Source organism: Neofelis nebulosa, chromosome 9 (assembly GCF_028018385.1).
Source record: "Neofelis nebulosa isolate mNeoNeb1 chromosome 9, mNeoNeb1.pri, whole genome shotgun sequence".
NCBI classification, from domain to species: Eukaryota; Metazoa; Chordata; class Mammalia; order Carnivora; family Felidae; genus Neofelis; species Neofelis nebulosa.
Window position 1 is genome coordinate 113796181 of NC_080790.1, and position 21305 is coordinate 113817485.

Sequence of the window (21305 nt, forward strand, 5' to 3'; positions counted from 1 at the left end):
ATTCCTCTGAACAGAGAAGAGTAGTGGAATTTCAGAAAACAAAGGTTGGGGGGATTTCTTAGCCGTCACTGTTTTCCAGGAGCACAGGGCTTGGGTCAAGTTTAACAGTGTCAAAAGGTTGGCAGATAGTGTAGGTAGAGGCCTGGCACCCTGATGGCTTTGAGCCACTGCCTGGGGAGGAACTCATCCTCGGCAAATAGAAATGCCCTTTTAGTCATTTCCCTGGGCATGTGACCTTAGATAAGGGAGCGATAGTATCCCACCTTACAGGATACTAGATCAGGGACAGCACGCCTGGTAACACAAAGCAAAGCACCTAGAACACGGTAGGTGCTCAATTAATGTTACCCATCAGTACGACTATTTTCTCAAAAAGTGTGGTGTCACGAATTGAATTCAAGCTGTCTGGGTTCAGAGACTGCAAGCTTACCATCCGCTGTACTTCCAGACCTCCATGTATTGATTCAGTCCTCAAACTCCCAAACACATCCCAAACCTGTGTCCCCGGCACTGGGTGATCTGATAAATAAAGGAGCAGACCCTGGACAGTCCACCCCACTGTGAGGCAGGCCAGCCCTAAATGGACAGTGGCACAAGAGCCACGGCGGCCATGATGGCTCAGGGGAAGCACCAAACCAGGGTTTAAGGACAGTTTGGGGGTCCTGGAGGCTGTGTCCCAAATGTCCACAGACCAGTTGGCACAGGCGAGCAGCAGCCCCTTCAGACTCCTGGAGAAGTGGCTTCCAGGATGGATTCACCTCCTGGCACTGACTGGTGACTCCTGAGTCCTGGTTCTCTGACCCACTGCCCAGGCCTGTGCCTGGGCCCAGGCAGGATCAGGGGATTAGGGAGAGAGCCCTTGAGGGTGACAGGAGCCAGGCTGGCCGGAAAGAGGCAGGGTTACAACCAAACCAAGATATCGGGGCCCCTGATCATAATAATGAAAGAAAGAAAGAAAAAAGGGACGCGTGTTCGGCAATGCCCAGGGACCAGGACTGCTGCCCTGTTACCAAAAATGTCGAAGCTCTCGACTCTGCAAATTAGCATAAAACATGCTGTTTTGCATCGATTTGCATGTCATTTGCATGCTAATGACTCGATGCCACAATGCACCCAGTCCCCTAAGCAGCTTCTGGTCCTTGCTTTTCTCCTAGCCCCTGCCCCTTGCCTTGCACTGAGAAAACCAGAAAATCTGGGTTCTAAGCTAGGCTGGGAGACTTATTCCCTGTGGGGCCCAGGCTAGTCCCTGCCTCTCTCTTAGTCTCAGTTTCCCTGACTGTGAGCTCAAGGAGACAAACTGAGCAAGGGTTTTCAAATTATGCTCCAGTCGCCCCCTTGGGAGCTGCAGACACAGAGACGGGGGAGCAGGTGGGGCAGGCACCCCCCTCCCATCCCTTTCGAACAGCTGGGGCTCTGAGTAAAATTTCTCTTCAGCAATGCAGAGCTTCTCTGTTCCAAACAAAGACCAAAAGTTTACAAACAAACGGACTTAGTTGTCTCCGGCAAGCCTTTCCAGCACAACCTTCTCTAAAGACTTGAACAGCAGTAACAATCAGAGTTAACTGTAGCCCGTATCATGCGGCAGATCCTGTTCCAAGCAACAGAGACACATAACTCTATCTTGACGCAACCCTGGAAATAAATACCGTTACTATACCCCCCATTTTATAGGTGGGTCAATTGAGGCACCAAAAGGTTGAGTAACTTAGCTAAGTTCAAACAGTCACCGGATGGGAGAGCGAAGAGTCAGTCTGGCTCTAGAATTTACACCATGGGTTTCGCCAGGTCAACTCTGCCATTGTACAGATGAAATTGAGGCTCAGAGAGGGAGAGAGCATTTCTAAGCATAGCCGCTAAACTGGCACTTGAACCTTGCTTCCTGCCTGAGCCCCCAGGCTCTCTGTCAAGGGAAAGGGTGGCCAGAAAAGGGAAGGCTGCGATTTCAAAGATGCTCAAGGCACTTCTCTCTTGGTCCCGTGGACTTGCCAGGACGAAGGATGGTTTCTTCCCCGGCCATCCCCAGAGCTTGCTTCCTCCTCCTTGGCCACCCTTGTGCCAGCTGGTTAGACTTCAGGGAATGGTCTCCAGAACCAGCCAGCACGAGCCCCTAAATCAAGGCAGCCAGCAGGCTAGTGAGAGCACCAGGTATGCCCATCAGAGCTGGCACACAATGCCCTGCCCGGCTGTGCAGGTGGAGGCACCGCCGAGGGGGACTCCACTGCAGGGGGCTGGGGGGGTGCTTTCTCTCTGCAGAGGCAGGCGCGTCAGGCCAGCAGGCGCTCAGCCCCTACCCTTTGGGGATCTGGCTGGGAAGCCCCCAGGTGCAGCTATGACTGGCCTCCCAGAGCGGTGCCCCGCAGGGGGCTGGTCATCGCTCTCTCTGTTCGGTGCCCCTCGGTGGCTTTCTCAAGCCCCTTCCCTCCTGCCAACCTCTCCCTCTGAACTGCCCCCTCCCACCCTGCTCTGACCACCCTGGCCTTCTCTCAGCTCCTCCCATGCCCCGAGCTCTGTCCTACCTCTGCACTTCTGCATGTGTTGGTGCCTCTACCTGGAACACCCTGCTGCGTTGCCTAGTCACCCCATCTAAGGTTGACTACCACTGCCCCCCCACCCCGCCTGCCCCCCACTCCCTGGCACTTAACCGTCTTTTCTTCTCGGCCATTATTTCAATCTGAATGTATCTGGCTTATTTACGTGCCTCCTCATGTAGTGCCCGTCCCCACCCTTAGACTCTCACTCCAGGAGAGTCAGGACTGTGTGTGTCTTACAGAAATAGAGGTCCCCAAGAAATATTTGTGGGAGGAATGAAAAAGGAGGGAAGCCGGTAGCTGCTGCTGATTTGTTCGGTTCGTGTTGGTCTCGCCCTCCCCCCATCCCTGCCCTAGAACGTCAGCTGCACGAGAGGCAGGGATTTATATGCCCGTTCTCTTCATGGCTGTGATCCCAGGAGTTAACACAGTGCCTGGTACCCAGTAGGTGCTCAGTAAATATCTGTTGCATGAATGAGCCAAGCGTGCAAGGGTCTCCCAGAGATGGGGTGCCGCTGATGGGGTGTAGGACCCTGGGCAGATTCCTTCCCTCCGGAGACTTCTGTCTCCCCATCTGAAAGCTGGACTGTGGAATCCCCACCACTTTCAGCAGGGCCCATTCCAGGGCCGCTGTGAGGATGAAAATGAGAAAATGTACGTAGGCACCGGGCACGCAGTAGGGGTTTTATAACCACAGCCCTATAGTCATTAACTGCCTCTGTAGCTAATCCTGCCGGGTTATTTGGATTTCCCCAATGACCAGACCACAAGGGAAACCCCAGGTGTGGGTGGGGGTGGGCACGGTTTGAGTTCAGCGGCGGAGGGGGATTGGGGGTGAGGCTGGAGAGGTGGGCTACGGTGAGATTGGGCAGACAGCCCTGGGAACTTAATGGAGATGTCACCTTTATCCTGGAAGCAGACGGAGCTAGGGAACGATTTTCAGCAGCAGAGTAAAATGATCTGGTCTGATTTTCAAAACACTCACTCTGGCTGCCAGGTTGCCGGGTAGGGTGGGTGGCTCCCCATGCTCATTACCTCCCTTCCCCACCCCCCCACCCCCAGTATGAGAACCTCTAGATAGAGCTGGGCATGTGGACACCCAGAATCAAGACCACACTAACTCTCGTAGTTAGTGGTATAGCCGTGTGTCTCCAGTCCAGCCAAGAGGAGTAAGGAGACTACCCACGTGCAATTTCTGGGAGAGATCCTCGAGGAGAGAGGGAATATTCTTTGCCTCTTCCTCCTTCCCTCTGGCTGGAATGTCAACATGATAGCTGGAGAATGTGCAGCCACTTTGGACCACGAGGTGTTGAGGATGGTGGAACAAGACAGAAGAAGGGCCTGGGTCCCAGGGGATTGAGGACCCATCTTGTCAGCCTAGGGCTGCCTGCCTCCAGATCATCCATAAGAAAGAGAAATCAGTGTTTGTCTCCTGTAAGTCACTCTTCTTTTGGGCTCTCTGCCACTTATGGCCAATTCCAAAACGAACAGGTCTGGTTAACACAAATGATCTCAGAGCTCTGTGGCCTACCTCCAGGGGAATGGGGGAGAGGACTCTGCTGGTCTTCTTTTTTGAAGTTTATTTATTTATTTTGAGAGAGAGAGCGTGTAAGCAAGGGAGGGGCAGAGAGAAAGAGGGAGGGAGAATCCCAAGCAGGTTCCACACTGTCAGTGCAGAGCCCCACACAGAGCTCAAACTCACAAGCCACAAGATCATGACCTGAGCTGAAGTTGGATGCTTAACCAGCTGAGCCACCCAGGTGCCCCTCTGCTGGCCTTCGATGTCCTGCTCACAATAGCCCTGAAGCTCCTGGCCCAGGCTGCCTGGATCAGCCCAACTGGCTGGCGTCCCTGGCTGGACCCAGCTGGGACAGGTGCAGAGCTCCTGCGGGCGAAGCTTTGTTGTTGTTGTTTGAGAGAGAGAGAGAGCATGAGCAGGGAAGGGGCAGGCCCTGTACTGTCAGCATGGAGCTGGACACAAGGCTCAAACTCACGAATCGTGAGATCACGACCTGAGCCGAGATCAAGAGTCGGACGCTTAACCGACTGAGCCACCCAGGCTCCCTGACCCAAGAGAGCTTCTTAGTGTCCTCTTTTGATCTCACAAATCACCTCAGTGCCTTCCCACAGTCCCCCAGGACCCTCAAGACGACATCCAGTCACCTCTGGCCCATCAGGTTTTGTAGGACATGGCATGATTCTTCAGGGCACAGCTTCCAAGTCAGACTCACAAACACATATCCCGGCTTTTGAGAGCCCTGTGACTTCGGGGACGCCTGGGTGGCTCAGTCGGTTAAGCATCCGACTTCGGCTCCGGTCATGATCTCGCTGCCCGTGAGTTCGAGCCCTGCGTTGGGCTCTGAATTGACAGCTCGGAGCCTGCAGCCTGTTTCAGATTCTGTGTCTCCCTCTCTCTCTGCCCTTCCCCCACTCATGCTCTCTCTCTTTCTCTCTCTTTCTCTCTCTCTCTCTCTCTCTCTCTCTGCAAAAGTAAATAGACATTAGAAAAAAAATTAAAAAGAGCTCTGTGACTTCGGGCAACTTCCCGAAGCATTTTGGGTCTTAATTCCATTAGCTACAAAATGGAGGTGATTGGAACAACAGCTTGCTATTGTTGTAGAGTTTCAGTGAGGCAGTGTGGGGGTTCCTGCTATTTACTGATGCGTAACAACCCCCAAAACACAGTGTTGTCAAGACGTTCCTCGTGCTCATGGATTCTTAGGGGTCTGGAACTCACACAAGGCACACCGGACCTGACTTCCTTCTGTTCTACGGTGGCCGGGGCCTCAGCTGGACAGAGGTGACCCCCCCCCCCGGGGGGCCGGCCTCATCTAGACGCGTCTTCCCTACATGTCTGGCCATCGAGACTAGTTCAGCTGAAGCTATTGGCCGGAGCACCCACGTGTGGAGTCTCCTGGAGTCCTGAGCTTCCTCGCAGCATGGCCGCTGGGTTCCAAGAGTGAGTGTCCCCCGAATGCAAGCAGAAGTGACATGGCCACTTCCAAACACAGTGAGAACACAGACCCCACTTCTTGACGAGAAGACTATCACGGCTTTTGGAGCCATAATTTGAAACAGATTATACAACGCCTGTCCCATCATGAGCCCTCATTAAATGTTAACTGGGACGGGTGGCAGTGGTATGAGATCAGGGCGCTGTGCTATTTGCGTTGAAACAGTCATATCAGGTGACACTAGGCATCTGAGGGGTTAATGCAGGAGGCACTGGGCGAGGTCTCTGGAACCGAACAGGCTCTGGAAAGATAGAGCTTGGATAACAGCTAACAGGTCTCGGGTGCTTACTAGACGCCAGGCGCTGAGCCAAGCACTTTCCGTGCACGATCTCGTATAATCCAGCAAGCAATCCAAGAGGTAGGTCCTAGCATTGTGCCCATTAATTGATGAGGAGTCAGAGGCTCAGAGAGGCAAAGGGTCTTGCCCGAGGCCACACAGCGAGGAAGGGGCAGGATTTGAACTCAGGCAGTGTGGTGTCAGAGCCCGTGCGCACTTTCCCAAGACTAAGCTGGGCAGTAGCCAGCCTGCCAGGTGGAACAGGCCGTCCTGACTGTTTGGTGACAGACAGGGAGGGCTTGTACTGCTGGACGGAGAGCCAGGACCAGGAGGTTTGTCAGCTGCAAGCCCACAGTCACAGGCTGGGGGAATGGGGCCAAGACCTCCGTCTGGAGGGGTGGAGGCGGGAGGGAGTGAAGAGAACCCAAGGAGCAAGGCAGAGCCCCCCTCCAGAAGCAGCAAAGCACTAAGGGATGAAAATAAAGCCCCAGGATCACGTGGGGCCCTGACCTCTGTTCCTGGAGCCCCCATCAGGCCATCACTGGTCCCCCACCTGGAGCAGAGCTCAGCCAGTTCCTGGAGGTCAGGAGGCCTCAGCTGGAGGGGGAGGAGCAGGAGGGCGGGGAGGGGGACACCACTCAATACAACAGCCAGGAAAGGTCACAGAGGGGACTCCCAACAGTGCGGGGGTCTATAATGGCAACCAGCACACCTGCAGGGGCTCCAGACGGCTCTCCCTGGTGCCCTCTGGCCTTGACTTTTCTTCTGACTGCTCTCCTTCCTCCCTTCTCGCCTTATTTCCATCCAGCCCCCCACTTCCATTTGTCCTTCTTGCCTTCTATCCCTTCTTCCATTCCTTTCTTTCCCTCCCTTCTTCACACTTTCCTTGTTCCTTCCTTCTCTCCTTCCTTCCATTCCTTCCCCCATTTTGAAATCTCGCAGGGAGAAGCTGCACCCCCCGAAGGCAGGGAGCAGCCCGGTCTGAACAGAGTCATGACCACGGACTTCACCACGACGCCTAAGCCATCACAAAACTAGTCTTAGCAATGCCATGCGTCTGGGACGAGTGATGACCTCCTTCATCACTCGCAAAATCAGGTGTCCCAGAGCACCTGAGTAGCCTGAGCATTACTGGGAGGTGGCTTCGGGGGGGGGGGGGGGCACTGGATTAGGAGCCGGTTCACCTTGGACGAATTGCAAGCCCCTCTGAGCCTTGGTTTTCTTGGCTGAAACAACTTCATGGGTTGAGGAGAGAGTTAGACAGGACGGCACACGCTTGTACTCGGTCACAGGAGTGTTTCTGCCTTGCCCGTCCCTCGCTGGCACAGGCCTATGACCTTTCTCCCAGGCCCGTGGGGCAGAGCCAACTCCCAGCTGACGTTGGCAAGCGGCTGGGGGGGTGGACCAGCAGGCTGTCAGGCCCGGCCTTGTGCCCAGAGAACCTTCTGTGCCACTGTTCCTCAGCCAGGCAGGCCCAACCCACTGGCCACTTCCCGTGCCCCTGGCAGGACAGGGCTATAGGCCCCTCCTTGCCTGTATCTCGCTCAGCTGACCATGGTGGCCACCCTCCTCCCCCCAGGCCCTGGAAACAGAAGTCTCCAATATAAATGCAAATTCACTGCAGTCCCCAGTCTCAGGCTGGCAGCTCCAGCATGTGCTGTAGGCTGGGGACAGGAGCTGACACTGGCCCAGAGGAGATAAGGCACTTCTGGGCCACCCCCGCCCCTGGCCCTGCCCACTCCTCAGCCTGTCAGCTCCACAAACACCCCAGGGAGCCCCAGCCCTTCCTCTCTGCTGCCCCATAAGGCCTGTATGCAAAGCACCGTCCCCCCTCACTGCAGTCAAGAAGGGCCACGGCCATCCTCAAATGGTGACAATGTTCCACCCTCCTGCCCTCTCCGCAAGCAGAATGGAGAAAAGGCAGGTGACATGGGAGCTAATTTCTACCACACCCTCCGGCGGGCTCAGGGCCACCACTAGCCCGTAGCATTCCTTTCTGTGAATCAGAAACAGACAGCCCTTCTTCCTGGTACAAGGCAACCCCTCCACAGGGCTCCAGGCAGCCTCTTAGCCCCCAGCTGGGCAGCCTTGAGCCCCGCACAACCTGCACAATTGTAAGCCACAGCTCGGGGCGCCTGGGGGGCTCAGTTGGTTAAGCGTCCAACTCTTGGTTTTAGTTCAGGTCATAATCTCAGTTTGTGAGTTTGAGCCCTGCATTGGGCTTTGCAGTGACAGCACGGAGCCTGCTTGGGATTCTCTGTCTCCCTCTCTCTGCCCCTCCCTCACTTGCTCTCTCTCTCTTTCTCTCAAAATGAATAAATAAATATTAAAACAAACAAACAAACAAACAACAACAACAAAACCCAGAAGGTAAGCCACAGCTCTTAGCAGGACCCATCTCACCTTTGGGACTTGGTTTCTCTCCACCTAGAGAGACCTCCAAGCATTGCACAAACCCACTTAGGTTGAGCCCTTGGAATTAGACGGGGTGGTTCCTTGGGTGAGACCTCTTCCAGCTCCAATAACCTATCATCCTTCCATTCCTAGGTCTGAGACATTCCGACCCATAAGCCACAACTTCCAGAATGCTTAACAAAGGAGCAAGGCATCTCTGGCAGAAACATTCTATGATCCACACGAGATAGAAGTTGGGGTGGGTTTGGAGTCATGAGCAGGGCTCTCAAATGGCCCGGACTCCAATCTGCTACATTCTGGCTCCAGAATGTCACCTCCTCAGAGAAGCCTCCGCTGGCGGCCTCCTATGGGGCAATTCCTTCCCCTTCTCCAGAGACTATATCATATTCCCTGCTGGTTTTCTTCATGGCATCTATTGTTATGTGAAATTATCTCACTCATTTATGCCTTCCGTGGTTACTTTCCGTCTCTCCCCTCTCCCTTACTAGAATTCAAGTTTCTATAAGAGCAGGTGATGTGAATCAGTAGCTCCTTCCTCAACACTCTCTGGGGAGTAACGACGGATCCCCTGACACGGTTAGTGTAAGGCGTTCATCAAGACAGCCAAAGGTGCTTAGCAGAGAGCTGGCACCCAGTAAGCACTCAATAAATGCTAATGGCTGTTGTTATCATTATCATGAAAGAGCTGTGGGTGTCCTGGTCCCAGAGGTCCAAATCCCGACACACTCTTATGTCAGGGGCCAAGCCATCCTCCCCCATTTACTCACCCCATGACCACAGGCAAATGGCTGCTTCTCGTTCTCAATTTCCCTCTGTCAAGTGATGTGTCATTGCCAGAAACATCACCAAGTCGCTCTGAGTGTCGAATGACGCCGAGAGGGAAACATACTTTTTAGTCCCTAAATATGATTTCAATACGGGGTGCCTGGGTGGCTCAGTGGGTTGAGCGTCCGACTTCGGCTCAGGTCATGATCTCGCGGTCCGTGGGTTCGAGCCCCGCGTCGGGCTCTGTGCTGACAGCTCAGAGCCTGGAGCCTGTTTCCGATTGTGTCTCCCTCTCTCTGACCCTCCCCCGTTCATGCTCTGTCTCTCTCTGTCTCAAAAATAAATAAAAACGTTAAAAAAATAAATAAATAAAATAAACAAGTAAATAAAGCCAGTTCATGCTAATGAGAAACTATGGAGCCCTGCCATTAATAAAAATTAGCATCCTGATATAGGGCACCTGGCTTAGTTGGTTAAGCATCTGACTTTTTTTTTTTTTAATTTTTTTTTTAACGTTTATTTATTTTTGAGACAGTGAGAGACAGAGCATGAACGGGGGAGGGGCAGAGAGAGAGGGAGACACAGAACTGGAAGCAGGCTCCAGGCTCTGAGCCATCAGCCCAGAGCCCAACGCGGGGCTCGACGCGGGGCTCGAACTCACGGTCCGTGAGATCGTGACCTGAGCTGAAGTCGGACGCTCAACCGACTGAGCCACCCAGGTGCCCCAAGCATCTGACTCTTGATCTCAGGTCAGGTCTTGATCGCAGGGTCATAAGTTCAAGCCCCCTGTTGGCTCTACATACATACATACATACATACATAAATAAATAAATAAATAAATAAATAAATAAATAAATAAATGCATTGGTGATTGTAAGAAGAGGATATATGTTGATAATCGCTAAAATAAACGCTTAAGTATTAAAAGTCTGATACCTCCAGCCAGATGGGAGATCTGATCCAAAGTTTTCACGCTCTCGAGCTGAGAGTTCTCTGGGGCACTTTTTTTTTTTTAATTATTCCTTTGGTCACCGGGCCAGACCTTTCCTGAGAACCATACATGCCCAGCCCCAGTGGCAACAGCCTTAAGTGAGAGCATTTCCGGCCTTCAATGCACAAAGGTCTACTTGAGGTAGCAACTTCCGCCCTCCCAAATACAATTAATTGTCAGGGAATCATCACCCAAGCTGGCCTCCCTGGGCATTTCTTGGCTCTCTTCTCTCAGCACCCCCTAATAAAGGTGTCTCCCCTGTGGAGGTGTGGGAAGGGAGAGAGGGAGTCAAGTCTGTGTTTGCCAGGGTGACGATCTCCATGCACACCATTGCAACTGAACATGCCCACTAACCACTCCCGCTCAAACACACAGTCTCCAGGACCCCCTACCCAGTGCCATCCGTCTATTTTGCTGATTCTTCACTTTGGAGAAGGGCAATTTAACACAATGGCTTATTGTTTCCGGGAAAGGACTCGGAAGGGAGACCTCTGGCAAATTTGGTAAAATGTATCCTTTGATTGGATGGGCAATTTCTGTCCTAGGATTTTATCCGGAAGAAATCGTCATGAACGTGGAAAACCACAACAGCTGCACGATGTTCTTGGCAGCACTGTTGATAAGAGAGAAAAGTTGCAAAAAAAAAAAACACCCCTGAATGTTCATCAATAGGAGATTCAGTAAATAGATACGATAGTCCACATGATGGGCAATGATGCAACCATTTACCGATGAGGCTGTAAAATATTTAGACACGGAAAATGTTCATGTATATTATTAAGTAGAAAAGTAGCTACAAAAGAGAATGTACAAGATGTCCCTTTTAAAATATACATACATATGCATTGTAGAAAGATTGGGATGGATTTGGGTTAGAGAGGATTTCGTAAACGGGAAACAAAAAGTCCAGACCATAAAGGCAAATCTTTTCTTTCTTTTATTTTTTTTTAACATTTATTTATTTTTGAGACAGAGAGAGAGCATGAACAGGGGAGGGTCAGAGAAAGAGGGAGACACAGAATCCGAAACAGGCTCCAGGCTCTGAGCTGTCAGCACAGAGCCCGATGCGGGGCTTGAACCCACGGACCGTGAGATCATGACCTGAGCCGAAGTCGGACGCTTAACCGACTGAGCCACCCAGGCACCCCAAGGCAAATCTTTTCTTAATATTTATTTGTTTATTTCGAGAGAGAAAGAGCGAGCGCATTCACACGGGAGCACGGGAGGGGCCGAGAGAGGGCGAGAGAGAGAATCCCAAGCAGCGCAGAGCCTCACAAACCATGAGATCATGACCTGAGCTGAAATCAGTGTGATGTTTAACCAACTGAGCCACCCAGGTGCCCCATAAAGGCAAATATTAATAAATAAATCTCCATTAGAATTAATACTCTGTTCAAAAGTCACAGTAAAAAAAGTGAAAATGGTAAGTCACAAGCTGAGACAAGTTTGTAACGGTCTGACTGACAAAGATCGGGCTCGAAATATATACAGAGCGCCTACAAGTCAGTAAGACGATCAAGGAGAACAGACTCCAGATTTGAACAGACATAAAGAACAGAAAACATGAACAGCCAATAAACATACAAAAAGATGCTCAACCTCTTAGTAATTAGCAAAATCCAAATTAAAAGTTCGTTTTATGTCTACTAGATTGGCAAAACTTCCAAAGCTGGAAAAATCCCCAGTTTGATCCCTCGGGTGGCACAAGGAGGATTCCGGGACACTGGTGATGGGGGGGGGGGGGGGGTCAGTTTGTACAACCACTTTGAAGAACAACTTGGCGTTATTTTGCACTCACTCTACAACCCTGCAATCCCATCCCTGGGGACATTCCAGAGAAGCTTGTATGTGTGCACAGGAGATGTGAGCGACAGCGTTCAAATTGGCAGGACTGAGCCCCTCCTTCCGCTCCCTGCCCTCAGGCACCTGAGAAATTCTTCTTCCTTCCACCCGGTCTTCTGACTTCCTCTGGACAGCGGTGGGCAATGTTTGCCCTAGGGGCTGGGCCTTTAACTCTCCCACACTTCACGTGGTGGGACCCAGCCCTGTTGGCCAGTCACTGGGCAAGCCAGACCCCCTGCTCATCACCTGAGTGGAAGCAGGGAGACAGCCGTGACTGTCCTGGGGACCAGGGAGAGGCCAAGAGCGCCCGGAGGGTGTCAGGAAAAGTGGCAGGGTGACAGTTCATGCAAATAATAGACTCCTCTCTGCAGTGCAAATGGAGGGGCAGCTCCATCTGGGCCAATCGGAAGCATCCAAGACAAATCGCCAAGGGGAAAAAAGCAGGCAGATCAGCTACCATCGTGAAAAGGGGGGATTCAGGTGTACATCAACACATGATCACTTGTATGTGGCAAAACGCTTCTGAGGACAGGAGATTGGCCTTGGGGGAGGGGGAGGGGTGGCTAGGGGGTGGGGGTGGGGCCAGGCCTCACTGCATCCCCTTTTGTGCATTTTTTTAAATTTTTTTTTTTAATTTTCTTTTTTAACGTTTATTTATTTTTGAGACAGAGAGACACAGAGCATGAATGGGGGAGGGTCAGAGAGAGGGAGACACAGAATCCGAAACAGGCTCCAGGCTCTGAGCTGTCAGCACAGAGCCCGACGTGGGGCTCGAACTCACGGACCGTGAGATCATGACCCAAGCTGAAGTCGGCCGCCTAACCGGCTGAGCCACCCAGGCGCCCCCCCCTTTTTTTTTTTTTTTTTTTTTTTTTTCAACGTTTTTTTATTATTTATTTTTGGGACAGAGAGAGACAGAGCATGAACGGGGGAGGGGCAGAGAGAGAGGGAGACACAGAATTGGAAACAGGCTCCAGGCTCCGAGCCATCAGCCCAGAGCCTGACGCGGGGCTCGAACTCACGGACCGCGAGATCGTGACCTGGCTGAAGTCGGACGCTTAACCGACTGCGCCACCCAGGCGCCCCAGGCGCCCCCCCTTTTTTGTGCATTTTTATTTTGTACCTTGCACGTGCTACTATGGAAAACGGAGTAAAAACTGGACACGAGCTGCAGTCACGTGAAATGTGACACACACAGAACTATTATGAGAGTTGAATTAGTTGCTGATCACCAGGTGACATAACGTCACTCCCAGACGATTAATCTGCATTGTTCTCAACTTCAGCAAAGGTGTTTTTGTTTTCTTTTTGAAAACATTTTCCAGCCAACTTTTCTCGGTTTCAGACTTTTCCACGGACCCTTGAAGAGCCTGTGGCTTTCCTGCACTGTGTCTGCTGGGCCAAATGCATGGAGTAGATCCATTCATCACCCATGCCCGGTGGCCCACCAGCTCCCCAAGGGCCACCGGTAGGTACGAACTCCTTTGACTTAAATCATCTATTGGGTCCCACCCCGAGGCTGCTCTTCAGTTCAAGCAAGTCCAAGGGGAATAGGCATGACCCTCCCCTTCCTCAGGAGCCAAAATGCACAAGGTCACTTTCTGGACCTCAGTTTCCCATCTCCACCTCAGACACTTGCTTTTGCCTGCCCCTCACCCCCTTGCTCACTTCTCCAGCCACACTGATCCCTTGTTCTTCCGACCCTGCTCTGTGTGGGCAGAATTCTAAGATGTCCCCCAACATTCCCAGCCCTCCCTGCAACCCCCCATAGGTGAACATGCCCAGCATAATGCCCTGGACTGGGCGCGTGCTGGCATTTACTCCCGTGATTAGGTTATGATATACGGCACGGGTGGTCAGACTTGTGACTTACAGAACCGTGAGCTAAATGGGTACTGTTTTAAGCCACTAAGTTAATGGAAATTCGTTACACGATAATAGACATTAATACACATGCCCGGCTGGCTCCACTCTGGCCTTTCGTGTGCTGGATCCCTCAGCCTAGAAGGCTCTCCCCACAGATATTCACAGGGCTCACTCCCTCCCTTTACCCAGGTCTTTGTTCAAACATCCTCTCCCAGAGAGGCCGGCCTGACCACATCATTTAGAGGAGCACCGTCCTTTTATTTCCTATTCCCCCTCCCACTTTATTTTTGAGTCTATCCCTTACCACTCCCTGACATTATATGGTTTCAGCGTCATCTGAATAACTTTTTTTTTAGCTTTTTACTTTGAAATAATTTAAAACTTACAGAACAGTTACAAACGTTGCACAAAGAATTCTTACATATCCCTCGCCCAGAACCCCCAAATGTTGACATTTAAACACGTTTGTTTTATCGTTGTCTTTGTATAGAGAGATTTTTTCTGAGCCATTTGAGAGTAAGTTGATGACCTGATTCCCCATGGCCCCCAAATACGTTAGTCTGTAGATCCTAGAAACAAGGAAATTCTCCTGCATGAGCAGAGCAAAATTGGAAAAATCAGGAATTCGCTGCTGACACGTTACCACTGTCAAATGTTCAGATCCCAGCCAAGTGCTATCAACTCTCCCCAAAATAACATTTTTTTTGAAGTTTTATTTATTTTGAGATAGAGAGACAGAACAGAGGAGGGGCAGAAAGAGAGGGAGAGACAGAGAATCCCAAGCAGGCTCTGCACCGTCAGCACAGAGCCTAACGCGGGGCTCGAACGCACAAACCATGAGGTCACGACCTGAGCTGAAGTCAGACATTTAACCGACTGAGCCACCCAGGCACCCCAAGCATAGCATCTTTTTTTTTTTTAATTTTTTTTTAACGTTTATTTATTTTTGAGACAGAGAGAGACAGAGCATGAACAGGGGAGGAGCAGAGAGAGAGAGAGGGAGACACAGAATCCGAAACAGGCTCCAGGCTCTGAGTTGTCAGCACAGAGCCCGACGCGGGGCTCGAACTCATGGACTGTGAGATCATGACCTGAGCCAAAGTCAGACGCTTAACTGACCAAGCCACCCAGGAGCCCCTCCAAGCATAGCATCTTTGATGATAAACAAAAAGATTCGTCCAGAAATACTCACTGTATTCAGTTGTCTTACCTCTTTTATCTCCTTTCATCCGGAACAGTCCCTCAGTTTTTCCATCCCTTTCATTATCTTGACACTTACCAAGATTACAGGCCAGTTATTTCGTAGAAGTTTCCTCAGTTGGAGTTCGTCCAGTCGCTCCTCCTAATCAGATTTAGGTTTTGCGTCTTTGGCAGGAACATCGCAGAAGTGACGCGGTGCTCTTCTCTGTGCAGGTCGCCTGAAAGCACATGACAGTTTGTCCTGTAACAGGTGATGCCACCCGCTACCTTTGATCGCTTGATTAGGGTCCTACCTGCCCTGTTTCTCACCGTCAAGGTACCCTCCTCCTCTTTGTAATTAATGGGTTATCTTGGGGGTGGGTATTTTAAGACTATGTATATGCTCTGTCCCCAACAAATTTTCACAGAGTAGTTTTTATCTTAGCACCCAGCAATGATTCTGCCAGAGTCGGTTATTACCATAATATTTCCATCCTTCCTTCTACATTTGTTATTACACATTCTACTCTGAGAAAGAGCTTTCTCCTCCTTCATGCATGCGTGTGTTTGTGTGTGTGTGTGTGTGTGTGTGTGTGTATGTATGCATATGATATCAGTGTGGATTCACTATTTTTACTCAATGGATTATAATCTATTATGGTCATTATTTTGATTCTCAAATTGTCCCAGATTTGGCCAGTAGCTCCTACGCTCTTTTGACATGTTCCTAGTATTACTTGAGCAGTTCTAGATGTTTCAGGCTCACTATGTACTTTCCAGGCCCCAGCCCTCAAATCAGACTTCTCCCCAAGGAGCCCTGGTTTCATACAGTGGAGGATGCTATGTTAAGACACCAAGATCTGGGGGCGCCTGGGTGGCTCAGTCAGTTAAGCATTCAACTTCGGCTCAGGTCATGATCTCACAGTTTGTGGGTTCAAGCCCCGCGTCGGGCTCTGTGCTGACAGCTCGGAGCCTGGCTCCTGCTAAGGATTCTGTGTCTCCCTCTCTCTCTCTGCCCTCCCCCACTTGTGATCTGTCTCTCTCTCTCTCAAAAATGAATAAACATTAAAAAAGAATGTTTTTAAGAAGACACCAAGATCGGGGTGCTAGGAGTACTCATTGCTACGTGGATATGAGTGCTCTTGGGCTTTCTTTGTGGACAGAGCTGGGAAACACACGTATTACGTGTACGCATCTCACCCACACGTGGGCACACAGGCATCTCTGCTTCTCTGCCTCTGTTTTTCAGAGCCAGGAGTTTACCCTGATGGCTCTAACTCCATTCCAGCACCACAGAGGTCAATCTAGCCTTTGCTGTCACCGGGTTTATAATTCCCTTCTCCGACAGTGAGAAACCTAGCTCTCATTTTCCTCAATATATTCATTTGTTCAACACCCCCCACCCCGTCCCATAGAGCCCCGGCCTCACTCACGGCTCCCCTGCTTGGCCCCCTACCCTACCGTTCACCTCCAACAAATATTGGGAAACAGAAGGAAGGAGGAGGAAAGAGGAAGCCGAATTTGTTTTGACCTAGTAATACATTCACTTGGTACAAAAGAAAAACGATAGGAAAGTATACAATGAAAAGTCTCCCTGTCTACCCCGTTGCTCATTCCAATCTAACTCCTCCCCATAGGTAACAAGCATTATTGGTTTGTTACATACACAAGCTAATATAAAGATGTTTTTTATTTCCTCTCTTCTCCACAAAATATTCCTCATACTCCTTTTATCTGTCAATAGTTCTTGGAGATCTTTCCATATTCGTGCGTAAAAAGTGGTCTCATCCTTTTGTGGCCGGGTAGCATTCCTTTGGCTACTCTATTTAATCAGTTCACCAATAATCGACATTTAGATGGCATCTAAGGTTTTGTTAGGCCCAACAAGACCGCAATAAAGAAACCAGAATGTATTCACGTTGCATGTGTCCAGACACATCCATTAAATAAATTTTTAGAAGCGGGGTCACTGATGTGATCTGACATGTTGGTGTTTAACGATTAAAGTCTGTCTCGGGAAAGATAAATACTCTAGGATTTCACTTATATGTCGAATCTAAAAAAACCCAAACTCAGATACAGAGAACAGATTCATAAGGAAGGGGGTGGGAGGCAGTGAAGGGGTCAATGATACAAATTTCCAGTTATCAGATAAATAAGTTTTAGGGATGTAATGTACAGCATGGTGACCACAGTTAATGGCACTGTATTGTATATTTGAAATTTGCTAAGAGAATAAACCTTACAAGTTATCATCCCAAGAAAAAAATAAATAAATAAAGTCTGTCTCCCCTCTTGGAAGAGGAAAGGGACTCTGTTCTAGTGACTGCTATTTTCCCAGCACGAGGAACTGCTAGACTATGGTAGGCGTGCAACAAACAATGTGTTCGATAAATGAATGAATGACCGATGCCCTCGGGCTTTGCAGTTGACCGTCTCTGGAGTGTAGGGAGCCCTCACTGTGTGCCCGGTGCTGTGCATCATGGTGCTGATCCTCCACACTTCCCCGTGAGGAAGGCACAGTTTTGACAGCCCCACTTCACAGATGAGAGCGCTGAGACCCAGAGAGGGAGCACAGCTGAGCTGACGTCACACAGCTAGTCAACAGCCAAGCCACAGTTCCCACCCAGCGAGCCAGACTCTGGAGCCACTAACAATCTCACCCACTGCTCCCAACACATCTCTTCTCCCCCCCCCACACACACACACTTAGCTCAGTCCTCCAGTCCCACCTGGACCCCTCATCTTGCCTCACACGCTTCCCTGGACCTAGCTACTTCTCAGCCTCACCCCCAGCCAAAGGCGTCTGCTGCCCGCCCTTGGCCAACGCGGGACAGGACCAAGGAGAAGAGCTGTCATTTCCATACAGCTGTCCCCGGGAGCCAGGCCTTGCCTAAGCCCCCCCATTTTCCCTGAAAAGGCTGAATTGTCTTGGCCGTTTGGGGGGCACCTCTCGGCACAGGCCGGGCTGCCTGGGCAGGGCCTGGCTGGGCTATTATCCTACATTATCTCACTCCCCTGCTCCTGAAAAGAGCCAGTGACTGCTCGCCCCCCCTCAGCCCTCCCCTGCTCGCTCCTGTCTTTTACACTTAATTACCTCACTCATTACCCCGCAGCCTGCAGAGGCCGGACCACAACTGGGGCGTGAGTAATCCCCGCATCACACACCCAGCCAGCCGGCCAGCAAGGAGCAAATTGCTCACACAGCCCATAAATAAAGGAACAGGGCCCACTCAGGCCTTCAGAGCAGAAGGACTTCGTGGCTGCTGCCGTGAGGGGCAGGCAGTGGCCCCAGCTTCCCAGTTGGCCTTTGCCGGCCCTGGTGAGATGGTCTCCACCTCCCCCACCCCAGACGGGCGACCTTGAACTTCCCCAGGCCACTGAAGTCATAGCTCAGTGCCTCTGACAAATGAGACAGCAGGGGCCCTCATCCCTTCCTCATCACAGCCCGGAAACTGTCCAGGCGCGTCTTCCAGGCTTCCTAGGTGACCCCTCCAGCCATGCACCTACCCCTGGTAGTGGGGACCCACCAAGTCCCCAGCTTGTCCTCTTTCTCCCCCAGCTCCTTTGCATGTGCCACCACTCCTGCTTCCTGAACACTCTTCCTCATCACCCAAGGGCCTGCTTAATTCCTACTCACTTGAAAGGTCACTGCCTCTGGAGAGCCTTCCTTGACCCCTCTAGGCCGGGTCAGGGATATCATGGACTTTCTTCAGTCAAAGCATCAAGCCATTATATTGTCACTGCCTTTTCACTTGTGTCCTTTGAAGAAAGGACTGAGGGGCACCTGGGTGGCTCAGTCGGTTAAGCGGCCAACTTCAGCTCAAGTCACGATCTCACGGTCCGTGAGTTCAAGACCCGCATCGGGCTCTGTGCTGACGGCTCAGAGCCTGGAGCCTGTTTCAGATTCTGTGTCTCCCTCTCTCTCTGACCCTCCCCCGTTCATGCTCTGTCTCTCTCTGTCTCAAAAATAAAATAAAAAATGTTTAAAAAAAAAAGAAGAAGAAGAAGAAAAGACTGAGTCTTCTCCATCTCTTTGTCCAGTGCCCGGCCCAGGTCCTGGCACATGACTGGCCCATTTACTAGGCACTAAGTAAAAGCGAGTAAGAGAATGAATGAATAAGTGAATGAATGAGGTGATGAAGGGTAAGTTCCATGTGCTGGATGAAGGGGTTTGGGCCCCTTGTTCCTGTGCCATGGGCTTCTCACTCCAATATGCCACAGGCTCCCCCCTGTCCAGAGCATCTGAGCTCATGAGGATGATGGATGAACCGGGATGCATGGCCCCAGGACCTCTCTGGGGCTGAAATTTCCTTCTTTTATGAGGTCAGGCTCAGACTCCTTCCCTCGTATCACCTTGGGAAACACCAGCTTCTCGCCTCTGGCATGAGATAGTCCAGCCTTGGCCCAGAAGTAGCCTGCACAACCTTTTCTCCATCAACTTAAAGGCTTCTGCTGATTCACCACCTCCCACATTATCCCAGGGAGGCTGGCACAGGAGCTGGCTGTGTGGTAGGCTTCTCTTGCCTGGAGGACTTCACCTCACCCTCCTGTTTCCTTCCCGGATCCAGGATAAGGAAGGGAACTTGGAAAGGTAGCTGGGAGGGAGTTCCCAAAACCTGAGAGGCCAGAGTTCATGGAATCCTTTGATATCTGGTAAATCCTATGGACCCTTTCACAGAATTATGTCTTCAAATTAATAAAATAAATTAATTAAGAAAATAAAATGCATAGTATTACAAAAGAAACCAATTACACTCAAAGAGTTATCAAAATATTAAAAACAAGTCTGCATTACAGTAATATATGTATTTATTTACTATGCATTACAATGCAGGGTCTAGAAAATCACCATTGTAATTTCCCAGTCCTGATGAGTGTAAATGATATTTCAAGATATCTGGAACAGCTGTAAGGCGATAAGAAAATATGTATGGTTTCTATTAGTGACAAAGTCACTGGTCCCACCAATACCACTGTGGTCTGTTGCCTGCATTCATCACTGAAGGATTAAGAAATTTCCGATAAAGGCTAGTGGAATTAAAGGCATAATACTTTTCCTCTCCAAGTCAATGACGGACCTGAACTCTTTCTGTGGAGTGCCTTTGACAGCAAGTGACAAGTGCATCAGGAGCATGCTAGCACTTCCCTTCCCGTATCTTGGCAGACATCCTTAATCAATTTTAGCAGTCTTTTCCACTAAACCCAAGCTCAGTCCCAGAATCTCCTGCAACCCCAGGCTCCAAGCGACTGCTACCAACCAATCAAAGTGGGCTCTTGAGCTGCAATCAATTAGTCACTCCTGGGGGGCAGGGAAGGTGTGGTGTTCTTGTGAGCAGGAGATGGGGGAGGGGGGGAAGGGGCCCTTGGGTGGTTCAGTCGGTGAAGCATCCGACTTCAGCTCTCGGGTCATGATCTCACAGCTCGTGAGTTCGAGCCCCGCAGCGGGCTCTGTGCTGACAGCTCAGAGCCTGGAGCCTCCTTCCGATTCTCTGCCCCTCACCCTGCTCGCGCTCTGTCTCTCTCTCTCTCTCTCTCTCTCTCTCTCTCAAAAATAAATAAACATTAGAAGATGGAGAGGGAAGGGGGAGGTAACAGGATGTTTAGCAACAACACAGGGAGGGGGCTTGATCTGAGCTCATGACAGGGATGGACAGTCCGGGCTGGGTCACGTCGTGGACATATTTGTTCATGTCATGAACGTGTACTGAGACTTTTTGCTGAGCCACGCTGTGGAGCCGGGGACACAAATGTGAACAACCCAAGACCCCTGCCTTTAGAGCGAAGACAGCGCCAGGAACTGAGTGCCTGCATATGCCCTTGGGGCCATCCTGGGCCGGAAGGATAGAGTCTGTAGGATTCCACCCAACCTGAGAAAAACATTAGTTTTTTCAGACAATCGAGGGGCTGCTGAATCATCCAGGATCCATGGCAGCAAACATGCTTGAAGAATCTCCAAGACGGTCAGAAACCAGGACTGAAGGCTTCATGTCAAGGAGGGAACAACAAAAAAAAAAAAAGCCCCAGATGGGGCAGAATCCCTAGTCCTAGGGAGACGTCACTGCTGACACCGGGGAGGCCCTGAGGCCAGAGCTCACACTGCTGACTCCAATTCCAGATGTTGACACTCAGACCTTTGTCCCTGCTGCTTTCGGACACTCAATGTAAAGGCTGCCACACTCCAGCCAGAATGGCAAGTGGCTAGCCTGGGACACGTGACTGCTGTGGCTGCAGAGGAAGCAGGGACGTCCAGTAGGGACTCCTCTAGTGAAAAGAGGGGACTCATGAGTCAAGGGTGATGGAAGGTGCTGGGTGGCTACAAGGAAGGTCACCTGTCCACTCCAGCCCCCCAAGGATCAGGTGCTTCTGCTGTGCCCAGCTCTGTCCTCAGGACTTTCTCTGGATTACATGCGTTAATCATCTCAGCT

General features: G+C 50.9%; 1 protein-coding gene across 10 annotated transcripts in view; it reads right to left on the reverse strand.

Annotated features, from left to right (window-relative positions):
• Window positions 1-21305, reverse strand: part of FAM110A (family with sequence similarity 110 member A) — a 151006-nt gene that overhangs the window by 97321 nt on the left and 32380 nt on the right. For all 10 annotated transcript variants that reach the window (XR_009248912.1, XR_009248910.1, XR_009248911.1 and 7 more), the window contains exon 2: window positions 14978-15116. The gene's annotated coding sequence lies outside the window, so the exon portion shown is untranslated. The remainder of the gene's footprint in view (window positions 1-14977; window positions 15117-21305) is intronic.